Here is an 18,382-nt window from a genome sequence, read left to right on the forward strand (position 1 = left end):
TTTAGTCCGGGTTGGTGTCCATCCAAACTATATCAAAAATTCTCGAAACGGAAAACAGAAAGCTTCTTCGGACAAATTTATTTTTCTGCAAATTTTAATATATTATTTGTATTTTTGTGAATTAGAATGAATTAGTTATGATTTTTCTGATATTTAGGGGCTCGCAGCCCCCCTCTTAGTCTCGGTTGGTATCCACAACCGGGACTAAGGACGATAGACCTTTAGTCCCGGTTGAAGACATCAACCGGGACTAAAGGAGGGGAGGCTTTAGTCCCGGTTTGTATCTCCAACCGGGACTAAAGGGGGGGGGGGGCTTTAGTCCTGGTTGCGGCGTTCGCCGGACTATGTATGGAAACTGACCGAACCACCATGTGACCGTCGTTAATGCGAACACCATTTGATAGACCTGTGTACAGATGATGGAACAAATTAGAGTAATAATTCCTTGGGGAAAATAAACCTAAACAAGCAAAAATTACTAGGATAAATAGCAATCTGAAGAAAGGTGACTCCCAAAATTGGGACTCGATCCGGACACCCATTGCCTGATGGGCGATAAAGCGACGGCATGGCGATGCTGGCAAAGGTTGGCTTGCCAGACAAAGCCCTCGGTCCAGCTAATGTGACGAAGCTGGTCGGCTGGTGACGTCGAAGTCACCGGAGTATGCTGATGAAGAAATAGCCATGTCCGGTCCAGCCGAGGTGACGGAGCAGGTCGGTGAGGAGACGTTGCAGCTGCCATGTCAGCCGAGGTGTTGAAGCGGTTCGGCATGATGGACATCGGCTTGAAGAAGCAACAGTGCGGCCATGCTGGCGCAGGTCGTGACTTGTGACGCGGTCAATGTCGTCTTGATGAAGTGACAATGCGGCAATGCCGGCTTGCCCGCTCCGTGTAGTCCGTGGGGCAGCGATGTTGGTGATGATTTATCCTTTGTGATGCCAAACTCTTGTTCGGCTTGCCGAGATGATGATCGAAGAAGTTGAGCTCGGCTCAACAGAGCGGCGACGTGTCTAGCGCAGGTCGGCAGCCGTGGAGCAATATTGCCGTACTGGTTTGACACCAACGTGATGGTGAAGATTACCTCAGAGGAGGCTTAAAATTTTATGGGTACGTGTTTAAAAACAACGCACAATACCCTAGAAAAAAATTCCTTCCAAAGGGTTGTCCAAATATTCCGTTCATGAAGAAACATGAACTCAGGCCGGATTCGTATTAGCACAGAAAACAGATCCGAAAATTGGTCCACTCATCGGAAGGTTCCCGGAGTTTGAACCGTCGGATTGAGCTGAAATTTGGAGGGGTGGTAGATATGGGAATACCTCAGCAGATGAACGCTTGGATCTTCCAAAGGACCTCCAAGCTAGGCTCTGGATAGCACGCCCTAAACTCGTCCAGATTCCCGTCCAGATTTGACAAGGCTCCGGTATATCATAGATTGCCAGAGATTACTTCATCGGAACTCGACGAAATTTGGCATGGTTATTGTACACTTAATTCCGCACAATTCCACCAAAAGAATCGTCAAAGCGATGCTCGAGGAGGTGGTGGCAGCGGATACAAGTTTGCTGTTCGGAAAAAACAGCACGGTCGCCCGAGGGCAATGTTGACTTTGAGCCCCCGAGCTCCATGGATGATTCTTCCATGATCATGATAGAGATCGGAGTTGATGTTGACGAAGGGCCTCGTCCGAACATGGTGATTGGAGGTGGGGCACAGTCCTTGGTTAAGCCAAGGTGATCAGTCGAGCCGGCGACAAAAGATGCCGACATCGACCATAAAGCTCGGCTCCGATGCGTAGATCGCGCCAGAGACGATCCGATTTCCCATCGCCCTGTGGTGACCGCCAGCAGGCTCTCAATGAAAGCACCAATGTCGGTTCAATATCCGGCGTATCTCGTAGTAGGGGTCCTAAGCTAGGCATTTTGGAGCGATGGTAACATGGACACGGGATTTTACCCAGCTTCGGGCTCTCTTGATGAGATAATACCCTACATGCTGCTTTTGACTGTATTCACATGGGTGTAGTACAGAGTACATGTATCTACCACGAGATTGTAGTAATGAATATGAGATTGTCTATTGACTAGCCTGGCCTCAATTTATACATGCACCGTAGGCCTAGGGTTTAGAGGAGTCCTTGTCTTGGGCGCCAAGTCTTGTAGAATCCTCCTTGTATGTGGCATGGACTGTCCGAACTGGCCCATGAGTATACGGCCATGGGGGTCCTCGGTGTTGGAAATATGCCCTAGAGGAAATAATAAATTGATTATTATTATATTTCCTTGTTCATGATAATCGTTTATTATCCATGCTAGAATTGTATTGATAGGAAACTCAGATACATGTGTGGATACATAGACAACACCATGTCCCTAGTAAGCCTCTAGTTGACTAGCTCGTTAATCAATAGATGGTTATGGTTTCCTGACCATGGACATTGGGTGTCGTTGATAACGGGATCGCATCATTAGGAGAATGATGTGATGGACAAGACCCAATCCTAAGCCTAGCACAAGATCATGTAGTTCGTATGCTAAAGCTTTTCTAATGTCAAGTATCATTTCCTTAGACCATGAGATTGTGCAACTCCCGGATACCGTAGGAGTGCTTTGGGTGTGCCAAACGTCACAACGTAACTGGGTGGCTATAAAGGTACACTACGGGTATCTCTGAAAGTGTCTGTTGGGTTGGCACGAATCGAGATTGGGATTTTGTCACTCCGTGTAAACGGAGAGGTATCTCTGGGCCCACTCGGTAGGACATCATCATAATGTGCACAATGTGACCAAGGGGTTGATCACGAGATGATGTGTTACGGAACGAGTAAAGAGACTTGCCGGTAACGAGATTGAACAAGGTATCGGTATACCGACGATCGAATCTCGGGCAAGTACCATACCGTTAGACAAAGGGAATTGTATACGGGATCGATTGAGTCCTTGACATCGTGGTTCATCCGATGAGATCATCGTGGAACATGTGGGAGCCAACATGGGTATCCAGATCCCGCAGTTGGTTATTGACCGGAGAACATCTCGGTCATGACTACATGTCTCCCGAACCCGTAGGGTCTACACACTTAAGGTTCGATGACGCTAGGGTTATAAAGGAAGTTTGTATGTGGTTACCGAATGTTGTTCGGAGTCCCGGATGAGATCCCGGACGTCACGAGGAGTTCCGGAATGGTCCGGAGGTAAAGATTTATATATAGGAAGTCCTGTTTCGGCCATCGGGACAAGTTTCGGGGTCATCGGTATTGTACCGGGACAACCGGAAGGGTCCCGGGGGCCCACCGGGTGGGGCCACCTGCCCCGGGGGGGCACATGGGCTGTAGGGGGTGCGCCTTGGCCTACATGGGCCAAGGGCACCAGCCCCTAGAGGCCCATGCGCCAAGATATAGGAAAAAGGGGAGAGTCCTAAAGGGGGAAGGCACCTCCGAGGTGCCTTGGGGAGGATGGACTCCTCCCCCCCTCTTAGCCGCACCCCTTCCTTGGAGGAAGGGGCAAGGCTGCGCCTCCCCCTCTCCCCTGCCCCTATATATAGTGGAGGGGAGGGAGGGCATCCATACCTGAGCCCTTGGCGCCTCCCTCCCTCCCGTGACACCTCCTCCTCTCCCGTAGGTGCTTGGCGAAGCCCTGCAGGATTGCCACGCTCCTCCATCACCACCACGCCGTTGTGCTGCTGCTGGATGGAGTCTTCCTCAACCTCTCCCTCTCTCCTTGCTGGATCAAGGCGTGGGAGACATCGTCGAGCTGTACGTGTGTTGAACGCGGAGGTGCCGTCCGTTCGGCACTAGGATCATCGGTGATCTGAATCACGACGAGTACGACTCCATCAACCCCGTTCACTTGAACGCTTCCACTTAGCGATCTACAAGGGTATGTAGATGCATTCTCCTTCCCCTCGTTGCTAGTCTCTCCATAGATAGATCTTGGTGACACGTAGGAAAATTTTGAATTTCTGCTACGTTCCCCAACACTCGGCCCAATCTAACTGATCAGGAGACGACGTGGTGAGTACCTCCTAGTCCAGAATACCGTCAACGCCGCCCCTCAACGTAGGTGGCATTGAACGTAGCTGTGGCGTTGAGGCCAAACGGCGGTAATTGCAAATCAATTAGTAGCGCCGATACAGTTTCAGACGTCACTACACATCTCATATGCTATAACGATGCGACACCATTGACCTGTGGGTCTGAGCTGTTAGTTAATTAGTATGGGCAACAAATTAAACTAAACATAGATTAAACATTAATTAAAATAAACATAGATTAAACATTAAAATCATATTTGGCAAATTTGCGCATTAACTAAAAATAATGCGAAAATAAAGTTGCATATGGTACACTAAAACAAAAACACAAAAAAAGTTTTTTTAACTTGTTGTGGTTCTACAATTTGAGTTGTTATGACAACAAAATTTTAGTTGCCATGGCAAAACAAGTTTTTAGTACAATCATAATGGTTCAATTTTGGAAAATATTGAAAAACAAAAGGAAAATTGTGATGATCGAGACAATAAAAATGGTATGACATTAAAAATAAAAATGCCAACATACAAAATTGTTAAAACAGCCATGCTGTGTATTTTCTTTGTCAAAACAAAAATTCTCACAAAAAGAAAAAAATACCGTGATTTAAAAAAGAAAATTGCCATGAAATTAAAACTAAAATTACCATGCTATAGGAAAAAAATATGACATGCTCTTAATAAATAAAAATGGCATGTTCTTAATGAAATATGTGATGCTCATAAAAAATAGTAAGAATACAGCACCTTAAATATTAGGAATCAAAGAAGACAGCTATCAGGAATTCGTCCAACTAACATTTTGTTCTTTCATTTGTCCATTAATGACAAACATGGTAGAGCTTGCATTACTATTATTTTTCAAAAAAAGGAGATACGCAAATGAAGTTGGCTAGAAATGAAGATTTAGTTGAGTGAACTAGTAAATTGTGTCCCCGCAAAAAAAAAACTAGTAAATTGTTAAGATAAGATTAATAGTTGGCATAAGAAGGAAATGTGTAGGTGTTAAAGTTGAAGTGAGTCGGCAGTCACCGGAAAGCAAGAGCTTGTGGATGTGCTGATCCGCCTTTGTCTCTTCAGACGTCACGGACAAGAGCTTGGGGGACTTATATTTAGAAATGGAGGTAGTAGTTTGTTTCTCCTAATAAGGTATTTAATTTAAAGAAGGTTGCACTTGGAGTTCAAATGAATCTGAAGCTACCTAATCATAGTGGGGAGCTGCAGAAATTGGAGACAATAGGCATATATATGTGGAGGCAAACTGAGAAATTATCCATCATATATTGTTAGTGGAGGCCCTGGTATGGGTGTGATCCAACAAAATCTGCAAAAATATTTTATGGCCAAGTAGAAGGCAAAAAATATTTCATACTAGTGTATTCATGATTTGTTTCCTGAATCAAGGGATCAATCAGTTTTCTTCCTCTTCTACACTAAAGAATGAATTACACAATACAGAGTTGTGACACTGTAAACTTAATTTCCATGTCATCCTAATTCCCGTTTTTTTCTTTCTCCTGTGGCTCAGTCTCAAAACCCTAGCCTCAATAACGTCCCCGTTCCATCCCTGGAGCGCCTCATGCTCTTGTCGATCATCTTGAACGTCTTCTTCACAAGTTTCTGGTCCAGCGACATCATTCTAGAGATCTTGAACACCCGGTCCACGTGGTCCGGCTTGCTGCTCTGGAAGTAAACCTCCTCGAACTTCTTCTTCACGAACCTATTCATACATGCATAAAACAAAACACCATTAGTCAGCTAGCTAGGTAGCTCACAGATTCCTCATGTGGCGACAGTGGCACCATCGGCATGCTCCACATCCCTTTTGCCAGGCACCATCGGCTCATAGTCTTTAAACCACTCGCAGATGGTCAAAGGAACCTACATACATACACACAGAAATGTGACAACATATGCTTGAGTATCACTACCAAGCTCTCACCATTACTCTGCCCCCGTTAGTCGTTACCTTTTCTATTTTCCTCTCAAATATGTCGAATTTTTTGAGGAACAGCATGAACGATATTTTCTGGACCGAAAGCACCATGGCATCAAATAGGACCGGAAATCAAAACAGAATGAGGTTAACATTGCAAGTTTGAGATGGATGGATGGATGAATACCTCAAAACATCTCTGCTTTAATACCCAGTCGAACAGGTCCTTGGTCTCCATCATCCTGTTTTGCGTCTCATCCTCAAATAACAACTGGTCGTACCTGACATTAACAACAGCCTCCATACATTAGACCAAAGGCACACTTATTCATGTATTCACGGGCACAAGCACTCGGCGCACTCGGTCATGTATTTGCATGCACATGCACTCAGTGCACACAGATATGCACACGCTATCGCTATACTATTAAGCAAGGCATGGTTGAAACATGCTTTAAAATGGAAGCAAGGTTGTTGTTGATTGCTTTTGTTACAGCAAACATTGTTATAAGTTTTTTTTTGTTTGTGAATAATATTAGACCTCAAATAACAATAAACAATAATACACCATTTCTGTGAAGTGAAAGTTCACCATGAAGCTTCCATAGATCATCCTATCACTAGTAGAAAACAGGGCTAACGTTCGGGCCTGGCCAGCTCATTAGTCCCGGTTCGTGAGCCCAGGGGGCCGGCCGGGGCCTCGTGGGCATTGGTCCCGGTTCGTGTGGAACCGTTTGTCCCGGGTCAAGCCACGAACCGGGACCAATGGTCCTCGCTCCTGGCCCACAACCATTGGTCCTGGTTCGTGGCTTGAAGCGGGACAGAAGGGGGGCTTTAGTCCCGGTTCATGCCACGAACCGGAACCAATAACTTGCCTATATATACGCACCGCCGCGGCAGAGCACTCCAGTGCTCTGTTTTTTCAATCCGGCGAGGAGAGGGCATTTGGGTGCTCTAGTTCACCTCCTATGCACATGAGGTGTTCGATGAAATGCCCGAGCCACACCAGTTAAGCTTTCTCCTCTCGAAGCTCGACCTCGAAGCTCCATTTTTTTCGAGATTTGTCTAGATTTAGCGGTCCATCACGCCCCGTCCCCGTTTCACCGTCGTTGATCACCCGTGCCGATCTCGTCGCCGGCACCACCGTGGTGAGCCTCTTGTTCTTATCTTCTTTCTGATACTTGTCTGATTTTCTTACTTTAGGTAGATATTTGTCTGATTTCTTACTTTTGACACACATAATAATATATAATGCACGCAGATGAACCGGCAATGGATGTATGGTGACAGACACATCTCCGAGTACATTAAGGGCGTGCATAATTTTCTCGAAGTGGCTGAGGCAAACAAGCAGAATGGTTTTATGTGTTGTCCATGCACTAAATGTGGGAATACGAAGTCTTACTCTGACCGGAAAATCCTTCACATCCACCTGCTTTACAAGGGTTTCATGCCACACTATAATGTTTGGACGAGGCACGGAGAAAGAGGGGTTATGATGGAAGACAGCGAAGAAGAAGAGTACGATGACAACTATGTGCCCCCTGAATACGGTGATGCTGCAACGGAGGGAGTTGCTGAAGATCAAGAGGAACCAGACGATGTGCCCGATGATGCTGCAACGGGGGAAGCTGCTGAAGATCAAGAGGAACCAGACGATGTGCCCGATGATGATCTCCGCCGGGTCATTGTCGATGCAAGGACGTAATGCGAAAGTCAAAAGGAGAAGCTGAAGTTCGATCGCATGTTAGAGGATCACAAAAAAGGGTTGTACCCCAATTGCGAAGATGGCAACACAAAGCTGGGTACTGTAGTGGAATTGTAGCAGTGGAAGGGAGAGAATGCTGTGCCTGACAAAGGATTTGAGAAGCTACTGAAAATATTAAATAAGAAGCTTCCAAAGGATAATGAATTACCCGACAGTACGTACGCAGCAAAGAAGGTCGTATGCCCTCTAGGATTGGAGGTGCAGAAGATACATGCATGCCCTAATGACTGCATCATCTACCGCGGTGCGTACGAGGATTTGAACGCATGCCCGGTATGTGGTGCATTGCGGTATAATATCAGGCGAGATGACCCTGATGATGTTGACGACGAGCCCCGCAGGAAGAGAGTTCCTGCGAAGATGATGTGGTATGCTCCTATAATACCACGGTTGAAACGACTATTCAGAAACAAAGAGCATGCCAAGTTGATGCGATGGCACAGTGAGGTCCATAAGAAAGACGGGAAGTTGAGAGCACCAGCTGACGGGTCGACGTGGAGAAAAATCGAGAGAGAGTACTGGGCTAAGTTTGCACATGACCCAGGGAACGTATGGTTTGGTTTAAGCGCGGATGGCATTAATCCTTTCGGGGAGCAGAGCAGCAATCACAGCACCTGGCCCGTGACTCTATGTATGTATAACCTTCCTCCTTGGATGTGCATGAAGCGGAAGTTCATTATGATGTCAGTTCTCATCCAAGGCCCTAAGCAACCCGGCAACGACATTGATGTGTACCTAAGGCCATTAGTTGAAGAACTTTTACAGCTGTGGAATGAAAACGGTGTACGTGTGGGACTAGAGGCCCTTACGAACCGGGACAAATGCCCTGTTTTCTCCGACGTCGTCCCGCGCTGCCCCGACGCCGTTGCCGCCCCCACCCCGCGCCCCGTGCCCCGCGACGCCGCCGCCCCCTGCCCATCGCCGCCCCGCCCCGCGCCGCACCTTGCCGTCGACCGTCGCCGCGCCGCCCCTCACGCACCGTCACCGTCGCCGTCACCGTCCCCTGCCTGTCGCCCTGGCTGCGCCCCTCACGCCTTCGCCATCTCTCACCCGTGAGCTAAACTTTTGCTAATTTAATTTGATGTAGCAGTTAATTTAGATGTGTAGTATAATTTAGATGTGTAGTTAATTGAGTTGGATTTTGTTAGATTTTTTTGTTAGAGTTTTTTGTAGTTCATAGATTTTTTTGTTAGATGTGTAGTAATTTAGATGTGTAGTTCATAGATTTTTTTCATATTGTGTAATTTGTTCATATTGTGTTAGATTTTTTTTCTGTTAATAGATTTTTTGGGTGATATTTTTTTATTGTTGAATATGCATGTTTGTATGTTCATATATATGCAAAGATCGAATATGTCAATTTTTTATGATTTTTTCTGTTCATACGATTTTTATGATTTTTTTTGTTGTAATTTTGTTCATAGAATTTTAATGATTTTTTTGTTCATAGAATTTTCTTTGTCAATTTATGTATATGTTCATATTGTGTATGTTAGGAAAATTGTGCATGATTAAAGTCATTTATGAATATGTTCATATTTAGAGTAGAGGAAAAAGGAAAATAAGAATAGAAAGTGTTTAATATAATTAGTTAGAAAAATAATAGAACTATAGTTAAACTAGTTTATTTTTAGTAAGTACTACTTTATTTTATTTATAGTAAGTGTTTATTTATAGTTGAACTAGCTAGTTGATTTAATAAACTACTTTATTTTACTATATATAGAGGTATTTTATTTTTAGTAAGTACTACTTTATTTATTTATAGTAAGTGCTTAGTAGTTGAACTAGTTGATTTAATTAATAAAACTACTTTGTTTTACTATATATAGAAGTAGCTCCTGCATCGACGTCGACGATGCCTATCCCGCATCCTCGTCGTCGACTCGGCGGTGGAGGCCTGCTTAATCAGGGCCATGTCCGGGACTGGGCTCCTCCGGACTGGTATTGGGAGGTGCTACCTTCCGGTGGACGTAGGTTGGTGAGGAGCCAGCCCGTTGTTGATCTGATCCTTGTTTGGTGGCGGTCGTGTGGGCCAGTTACGATGCCGAGGCTTCCGGACACCGCGGAGGTGGTACGCCACCATGTCAGCGAGGAGGACGAGCACGTCCGTCGCTACACGGTTGCGTTGGAGGGCAGATTCGACAATACCTGGCAGGTTCTTCAGGGATCTCACTGGAGCTATGATCCTGTGATGGTTCCTTATCTTTGGGTGTCCACCGCCCGCGACGATACCCGTCGGGCGCTATGTTTCTAGCTGTATTTGCGATGCTATATGTATGATAGTATTCGAGGAGTATTAGTGATAATATTCGATGATGTACGAACACAAGAGATGATGTACTTTTGGTTATAATTGAATGCATGCTAATTTGAATACTACTTTATTTTACGATTTGGTTTTGCTTATTGAATGCTCATATTGGAAAAGTACTCCTACTTTGAATGCTAAAATTGAAGAGCCCCCTCCATCATCCACGCCGTCGTGGGGGTAGCTTCTCCTTCATTCCCGTGTGCTAGACAATTTGGTGTAATAATGCACTCGGGAATGAAAGGAGGAGCTACCATCACCGATAGTCAACCCGTGATGAATAATAATGATCTAATTTAGATTTTTTTAGTACATATATTTAATTGTACAAGTTTAATATTTGAATTATGAACATAGGCCGGAAATGTCGTACTCGGACGACGAAAACCGCCCGGGGGAGTGCGACTGGTGCCACGGGGACCGAGGTATGTGCGACAGGTTCCTTGAGCTGGACGAAGATCGACGCTTCAGCATTAAGTTTGAGGAGACCTTCGCTGTTCATACGGTACGCAACGACGACAATAGTTTTTTTCGTAATTAAGCACGACTTCAACTATTTTAACGTGTATTTTTCATCTTTTTCAATTCGACTAGCTTATCCCATGCTATGCAAGACGCTATGTCTTGGAGAGGATGGGTTTTGAAGACCATGAAAGTATGGAAACCAAAAAAATTCACCTAAGGACCCATCATGGTTTGGATTTTGAAGTAAAGTTGTACAATGCTGAGAGTGTAACCCTTTTTGGTTGCAAAAATTGGGAAGCACTTTGCAAGATGTATGGTTTTGATGAAGGTATGCTTATCACCATGGATCTTGGTGATCCTACAATCGAGCAAGACAATATGGACATTTGTGTCTTTGTGGATACACTTTCAATTATTCCCCATGTGAGCTTCTCAAACGTAGTTATTAAGTAATTTATATTGTTTATTTCAAAATAGTTGACAGCTTATTTTCATTGACAGCTTACTTTCATTCATCAAAGAATGTGTGGAAGATGGTAGACAAAACCCACTACACCGATGGCTCCGAATTAACTTATAAGGAGAAAAATCATCTGGTCGCATTTTGTACTGATCTTAAGAATTACAATGTCTACAATCGAACTCCTCAATATTATGGTCAATACGTGCCACTAGTGCACGTGTTGAATTACGGTAACTACCATGGAGATACCCTGGTAAGATTTTTTACTATTATGACATCCGTGCATCTTTTTGCATACTTCTAAAACTAGTATATCATTGCTAACTACGAATTTATTACTATGTTTTTCAACAGATAATCCCGAATAATTGTGTGCCTCATCTGATGTATACGCACGTCCGCCTTGATGTTTTGAACATACAACCAGGTCGTCATACGAATCTCAACTGTCCATACCGGATTTCTGAAAGAAGTGGAGACATGACAATCAAAGAATGGAAAAAATGTATGGACAATCGTAAGGAGCTTCTTGGAAGCAAAAGGAAGCGAAGCGCAAGAATTGGACACAGAATGATCTCCATTCTTCATAATGGAGAGTCAGGGTCCATATTGTTTTATGCTATTTTATCTTAAGTGTGTTTATGTCCTACCTGATACTGATGATCATGTGCTAAGAACAATTATGTAGGGTTGGGTTCGATGACTATGAGTATGATGATCGTATGACGTGTTATTAATAACGAGTAGAAGTTGTATGATGATGCATGATTAGTAGGACTTGTTATTATATATGATGATGTATGATGCGAGCATGAAGAGTTATTATATATCAGCAGGTGAAATGAACATAGCAGTAGCGTTGGTAAACCAAGCACGAAGATATAAGAGAGGACACTTCTCTCTATTAGCTAGCTAATAACAACCTAAATTAACCCCCAAAACCCCTAAACCAGCCACTTTCAAACAAAAAAAAAACCTCAGCTGCAGCCAGCTTCTGACGCGTGGATACCTTTTGGTTCTGGTTTATGTCACCAACCGGGACCAAAGGCCCCCCTGCCTGGGCTGCCCGCAGCGGCCACGTGGAGGCCCATCTGTTCCGGTTCGTGTAAGAACCGAGACTAAAGGGGGAGGCATTAGTAATGACCTATTAGTCCCGGTTCAAGAACCGGGACTAGAGGCCCTTACGAACCGGGACAAATGCCCTGTTTTCTACTAGTGTCCCAGATCATCAAAGTGAACTAATGGAACAAACTGACTAACTAGGAAAGAAATCTGATGGCATGGGAGTATTTAAATTCTTATGGCATGTTGGTTTAAATTCAAAATGTTAAACTACAAGTAAAGCTAAAGTCAAAGCACCACAACTAAACCTGACTAACAAAATGACATAGAAAGAATGTTCTAATCATCTTGGAAAATATATCAAATATGGAAAAGAAAAAAGAAGCTTTCAGAAGCAACTTTTACATCACTCCTTCTGCAATGCTGCCCTCCCAAGTTAATGTTAAGTAAGAGGTAGCTTGGAATAACCTAGCAGTTTAGAAATCGCACTTACTCGCTAATGGCAGCACAAAAGATGACAGCATCAACGCCTTCAAAAAGATGAATCCACTTCCTCCTCTCATTCCTTTGACCTCCTACATCGTACAGTCTGTATACCTCTCCGCCTCTTTTGCTCTCTCCAAGGGGGCTGTAGAGAAACTACACAGTTAACTTCAGTCTGTCGTTCTACATCGAGTAGATCGAAAGAAATATGCACACCTCAGGCAAACATACTACCTAAATTGAATTTCTACAACCCCATTTGTCCTTACTCTTGCATGGAGCACATCCTCCTGCAAAATATATCAAAATGTTAAAATTAGAAATACTGCAGATGTATTCTTGAGTAAGAACGGCAGAACAGCCACCAGCAATTTGGTGTTCATCATTGAACAAGCATAAGTGCATAAGCCTATAGTAAAGGTTCTGATCTGCCGTTTGGTGTTCATCGTCTGAACAGCATACTTTTGATCGACAGTTTACAGTTTGGTTTCTTGAATTTGGTGCTCGTCATTCTACTGACCCTAGCTATACATTTAATATTCGAGTTTGAAATATTAGCTTCCAACAGTTTACAAAAGAACAAGGAATGTCATCATACGTCATATACTCATATCTGACCATAATTATATCCATCTGATAACCTCAAACTCAGATGAAGATTTCAGTACACTGACAGGGACAGCCAATATCAAACAGGCGAGGCTCCAGACAGGAATTAGATTGTGGATAATCAGAGACCTTTGTTGGTACATAATCTGGTTCAGTTAATCGATCCAGATTTTCCATGAAGTAGTGTGCACAGTCAGGAACTTGCAGCACACTTCCACACGAGTAAGTTTCCTACAGATGCATTTCTTTATAATTAAGTTGGTTGTTTCACAGTATACATAATTACAGAAACCGAAATAAGAACTTCTTTTCACCTGAATGGCTGGATCTTCCCATAATTTTCTTACATCCTGTACGAGTTCTCTGTTAAGGGGTGGGTAATCCAACCTGCCACCGATTTCTGATAATTTTTCTCCAATCTCCTGAAGATAGGATAGCATGGCACTAAATAAATAAACTTCATAATCTCATTGATATTGCAAGCAATTGATTGTAAGGCATACGATGTGAAGCTGGTAACCAATATCTTTTACATAAAGAAGGCAATATTCAGCAAGGAATTAGTTTCAGTACCATCAAACAAGGTCAACAGTACAGCCCTCAGGGTGCTCAAATCTAAACAACCAACATTTTAAACGGTACACGAAAAGGACAAGCTAGAGATAAAACTTCTTATATTTTATTTGGATGAATCATCTACAGTTAATGACAATGCAAAAGCAGCAAAACACTATATATAATGCAGCAGAGCTTAAAACAGTTGCAAGTCTGAACAGGTTCGAACATAGCCAAGCTAGTTGTGTAACTGCAATGCTGCTTCAGTTGTAATAGACCTTATTAGTGGGTAAAATAACATACTTTGAAGGCTCTGGTTCCACCTGGGCAAGCTCTTTAGCTCCATCATATAGTATCTGTGCATATTTAACTCATTACTCGGTAAAAAGACGTGTAAACACACTCCCGCAAGAACATCACAAAGCTCCCTAGTCAAACTCCTTACATAATGCCCACAAAGCAATAACAGAAACAAATAATATCAAACACACCCTTTCCAGTGTTGGCATACTTTGATTGTCTGGTACACGTTGGCATGGATGATCGGCGTGTAGCCCTTAAGTTCGGCCTCGTCAAAGCCAGTTAGGAAAAGAAGCTTTATCTGGAAACAAATATTAAGAAAAACGTGAGGCATACTATTCTGTCATAGGGAATAAGGGCATCTCCAGCCGCGCCCCCAGGAATGCCTCCGCAGGCGATTTTTTCGCGCCGGCGCCGAAAAGACGGCCCAGTTGCGCCCCCAGGAGCCCGATTTTCGCCGGCTTGGGCCGAAAACAGCGCCGGCGGACCCAGCCCGAACCCGGCGCGCTGGGGGGCGCCCGGGGGCGCCGGGGCGAGCTGTTTTGGCGCGAAAAAGACGAGGGCCAGCCGCGTCAGCGACTCGGCGCCTCGTCTTCCCCCAACGGCCTCGGTTCCCGCGGGGAATCAATGGCAAGGCTGCCGCCGGTCAGCCTTGCCATTGATTCATGGGCGGCGCTTCACGGGGCGGCGCGCCGACGCCTCCCTTCCCTCGCACGCGTACACACAGGCGCGGCCCGGCTATAAAAGCCAGCAGCCTCCACTCGCCTGTGCCCAGACCAGTCTTCCCTCGCCGCCGTCCAACCCCTCCCTCTCCCTGCCTCTCCCGAGCGCCGCCCTCCGGCCCCTCCCTCTACCTCTCCCGAGCCCACCCCGCCCCGCCGTCGCCATCGCAGAACGCTTCCCCGAAGACGAGGCGGCGGCCAACGGCTTCGGCCGCCGTTTGCTCCGCGAACAGGAGTCCTAGCTCCTGTTCCAGGCGAACATCCCGGCACCGCCGGACATGCGCGCCGGGCCATCGGGGTGGAGGCTCAGTGCCGGGGGAGTACCCATTCCCCCGTTGCCCGACGCCGTGGCGAAGCCGAAGTACTTCACCGAGGAGGTCGAGATCGTGCGCGCGTCCCTCACCGACGCCCAACTCTCCCTCCCCCAGTACGCCGCCGACAACCACGCGGCCTGGGCGGCGTATTTCGAGCGCCGCCAGCAGCAGCGATTGGCGTCCACCAACGGCGCGCCGGTGGTCGGCGGCCGGCAGAACAGCGAGGGGCGCCACCTCTGGTGGGGCGTCCCCGGCTGCACACTCGAGGGTGTGCTCACGTACCTCGAGGGCGGCAACGACCTGCCGTTGGCGTAACCCCCGGCGCAACACTGACGCGTCGGGCCATGGGCGCCAAGGAGGTTCGGGTCCTCCTCCTCTTCTTCCTCCCGATCCTCGTCGCACTCCTCCGGCACTCCGGCCCTGCTCGGCGTCAAGGCCGAGCCCGCGGCGGAGTCGCCGCTCGGCCAGCGCACTCGCAGCACCGGCATCATCATCAACGAGGGCGGCCGGCGCGCCTCGTCCTCGTCGGCTCCTCCGCGCTTCGTCAAGCCAAAGACGGAGCCGGGGCTGGCGCCGGTGAAGACGGAGCCGGGGCTTGCGCCGGTGAAGGCGGAGTTCGACGACGACGACGCGGCCCTTGAGTAAGAACGGCAGGACTCCATTGCGATGGAGAAGGCGCGCCGGGAGAAGGTGAAGGAGTGCCAGCGCGCTGCCCTGCGCCGCTTCGAAGAGCGCCGACGCGGCCGCGATGAAGACGGGGTCGTCGTCCTACGCGACAGCGACGACGACGACGACGACGCGCCGCCGCCAGTCCGCCATGGCAACGCTGGGTCCAGCAGGGGAGCCCGCGTCAAGGAGGAGAAGGCCGCCGCTGACGACGATGGCGGCGACGACTTCAGCCCCTTTCTTTTTTAGATTAGGTTAATGTCATGAAAATGGCGAATTTCGCCGAAATTTGCCATGTTTAGACGAAATTTGCCATGTTTAGCCGAAATTTAACTAGTTTTTATCATAAATTCGCCGAACGTCTCATCTTATTTTTAATACGCGCCTAGGGGCGGCCCTGGGGGCCGACTGCTGGGGGCCGACTCGCCCCCAGGGCCACTTTTTGCGCCGGCTCACCCCCAGGCAGCACTTTTTGACGCCCCCTGGGGGGCCAAGGGCTGGAGGTGCCCTAACGGTTTTCCAGGGAGCTTTGTACAACATAAATCTTACCTATTTAAATATCGTGGACTTCCCGGATTCTCCATCACCTTAAAAAGAAAGCAAGTAAAAAAGATCACCTATTAGGAATCGGTCCTTGCTCATTCTCCAACAGGTTAAAAAGACAGACAGCTATCAGGAATTGGTCCAACTAATGTTTTTTAGGATCATTGTTTTTTGCTAAATTATTAATCACAACCATGATAAAGCTTTCATTTTTCAGAACAAAGGAGATGCACAAATGAACTTGACTACAAAGATTTAGTCCAGTGAACCAGAAAATTGTCAAGATAGAATTGATATGTGGCATAAAAAACATGTGTGTTAAGTTCAGGTGAGTTGGCAGTTACCAATCGAGAAGCAAGAGCTTGTGGATGTGCTGATATGCCTTTGTCTCCTGGAGAATCCGCCGGTGGATGTCTGCAGACTGTCATTTCAGGTGTGTTGTGTATCAGCAGGAATCAATCAAATGCAGCAGCCAAGCGTTGTGCTAAGCAACGAATTGCCCAGCCAGTCATTTCAGGCGGAAGCTTACTCTTCTCTTCTCGGCTGCTTCGGCCTCGTTTACGGAATGAGGCCCGCCTGCTGCAGGATGAGCCCATGCTTGCAAGTGCGCACGCAAGCATGGACAATATTCAAGACAGCACGGCCTCATGCCAGAGCCTCCTCCGAAGACGCGCATCCAGGCCTGGATCCTGCTGTGGTTCATAAGCTAGCTGTATGCAGAAACGCAAGACCCGAAAGATGTCATGGCGTAAAATAGAGCACACCAACACGGTTCAATCAAGATGGTAGCTAACCTATGCATTCGTATGTTATGTATGCAGGGAGGGAGTGTATTCTAGGCTCAGATTCTGAATGCAGCTGAAAAAGTGGCCATTAATTCTGTTTGCTATCCTTGGAGAAGCAAGCAAAATGTGGTCTTTGAGCTGTGGGAACTGGGAACACCTACCGAAGAAGGCCCGTACCTAGTGCACTGTTCATCCAACAAGTGGATAATGGTGAATCCCCAATGGTTGGAGACAGCAGGAGTTCACTCCCAGACTCTACATTCCCAAAGGAGAAAAATGGGGAGAAAAAGTCTATTGGAGCAACAACATAAACATGCCCAAAGGAGAAAACGAAAAGATACATAGTGCCACGTGGCCCGGGTGCCAAGAGCTGGCGACCAATCACCTGTAGATCGACAAACATGCCAACCAGCAAACACTTGTCCCGCCACTAAGAGCGAGTCCGCCACTGCTTCATATAAGCCAATAACTTAAACACAGAGTCCATAGCACGTTGCAAAAGGACCTTCTCGATAATCGTACCAATATGAGTCATCCAAAGGTTCTAGGTCACCGCGGCAAAAAGCGAAAAAAGGAGGCGACTCCTCCTTTCGAAACAATTAGCAAGGAACACCAGGAAGTCATCGAGGTCGAAGGTCTGCCACTTAGGACGAGAGCCTCGGAAATACAACTCTATAGGAAGCGGGCCGCGGAGCAAGAGAAGAAGATATGCGTCCCAGATTCAGACACAACACAAAGCAGGCACAAGCCGTCCTCGGGGCCATTCCATTTGGCCACCTCAGTGCCTGAAGGAAGGCAATCCCGGAAAAGTTGCCACATGAAGATCTAGATTTTAAGCGGCAAAGGAGCCTTCCACAAAGAGGAAAGCCAGGGGAGGGTCGGGGCTCGATAGAGACTCTGGAATGTCGACCCCGAAGATAAAAGGCCGATGCTAGGCATAGGCCGGGTGATGAAAACCATTTCAAAAATCGCCTTTGCAACCGTCTGACGCAATGGCCGCCGCCGTTGGATCATCCCTCCACACAACCCACGCCCTGCAGGACCCCAACCACTACCACTAGTAGAAAAGGGGGCAATGGTCTAGGCCGGGTCAGCCCATTAGTCCCGGTTCAATCCAGAACCGGGACGAATGGGGGCATTGGGCCCGGTTCGTGAGCCCCGGGGGACGGCCGGGCCACGTGGGCCATTGGTCCCGGTTCGTCTGGACCTTTTGGTCCCAGTTGGTGGGACGAACCGGGACCAATGTGCCTTGCTCCTGGCCCACCACCATTGGTCCCGGTTGGTGGCCTGAACCGGGACCAAAGGCTTCCGTTTGGTCCCGGTACAAGCCACGAACCGGGACCAATTAATTGCCTATATATACCCCTCGC

At 46.8% G+C, this 18,382-nt stretch overlaps 1 pseudogene; it reads right to left on the reverse strand.

The window, feature by feature from the left end:
* Nucleotides 1–5,560: 5,560 nt before the first annotated feature.
* Nucleotides 5,561–16,847, reverse strand: LOC119310606 (annotated as a pseudogene).
* Nucleotides 16,848–18,382: the final 1,535 nt, after the last annotated feature.

Source organism: Triticum dicoccoides, chromosome 5B, assembly GCF_002162155.2.
Source record: "Triticum dicoccoides isolate Atlit2015 ecotype Zavitan chromosome 5B, WEW_v2.0, whole genome shotgun sequence".
NCBI classification, from domain to species: Eukaryota; Viridiplantae; Streptophyta; class Magnoliopsida; order Poales; family Poaceae; genus Triticum; species Triticum dicoccoides.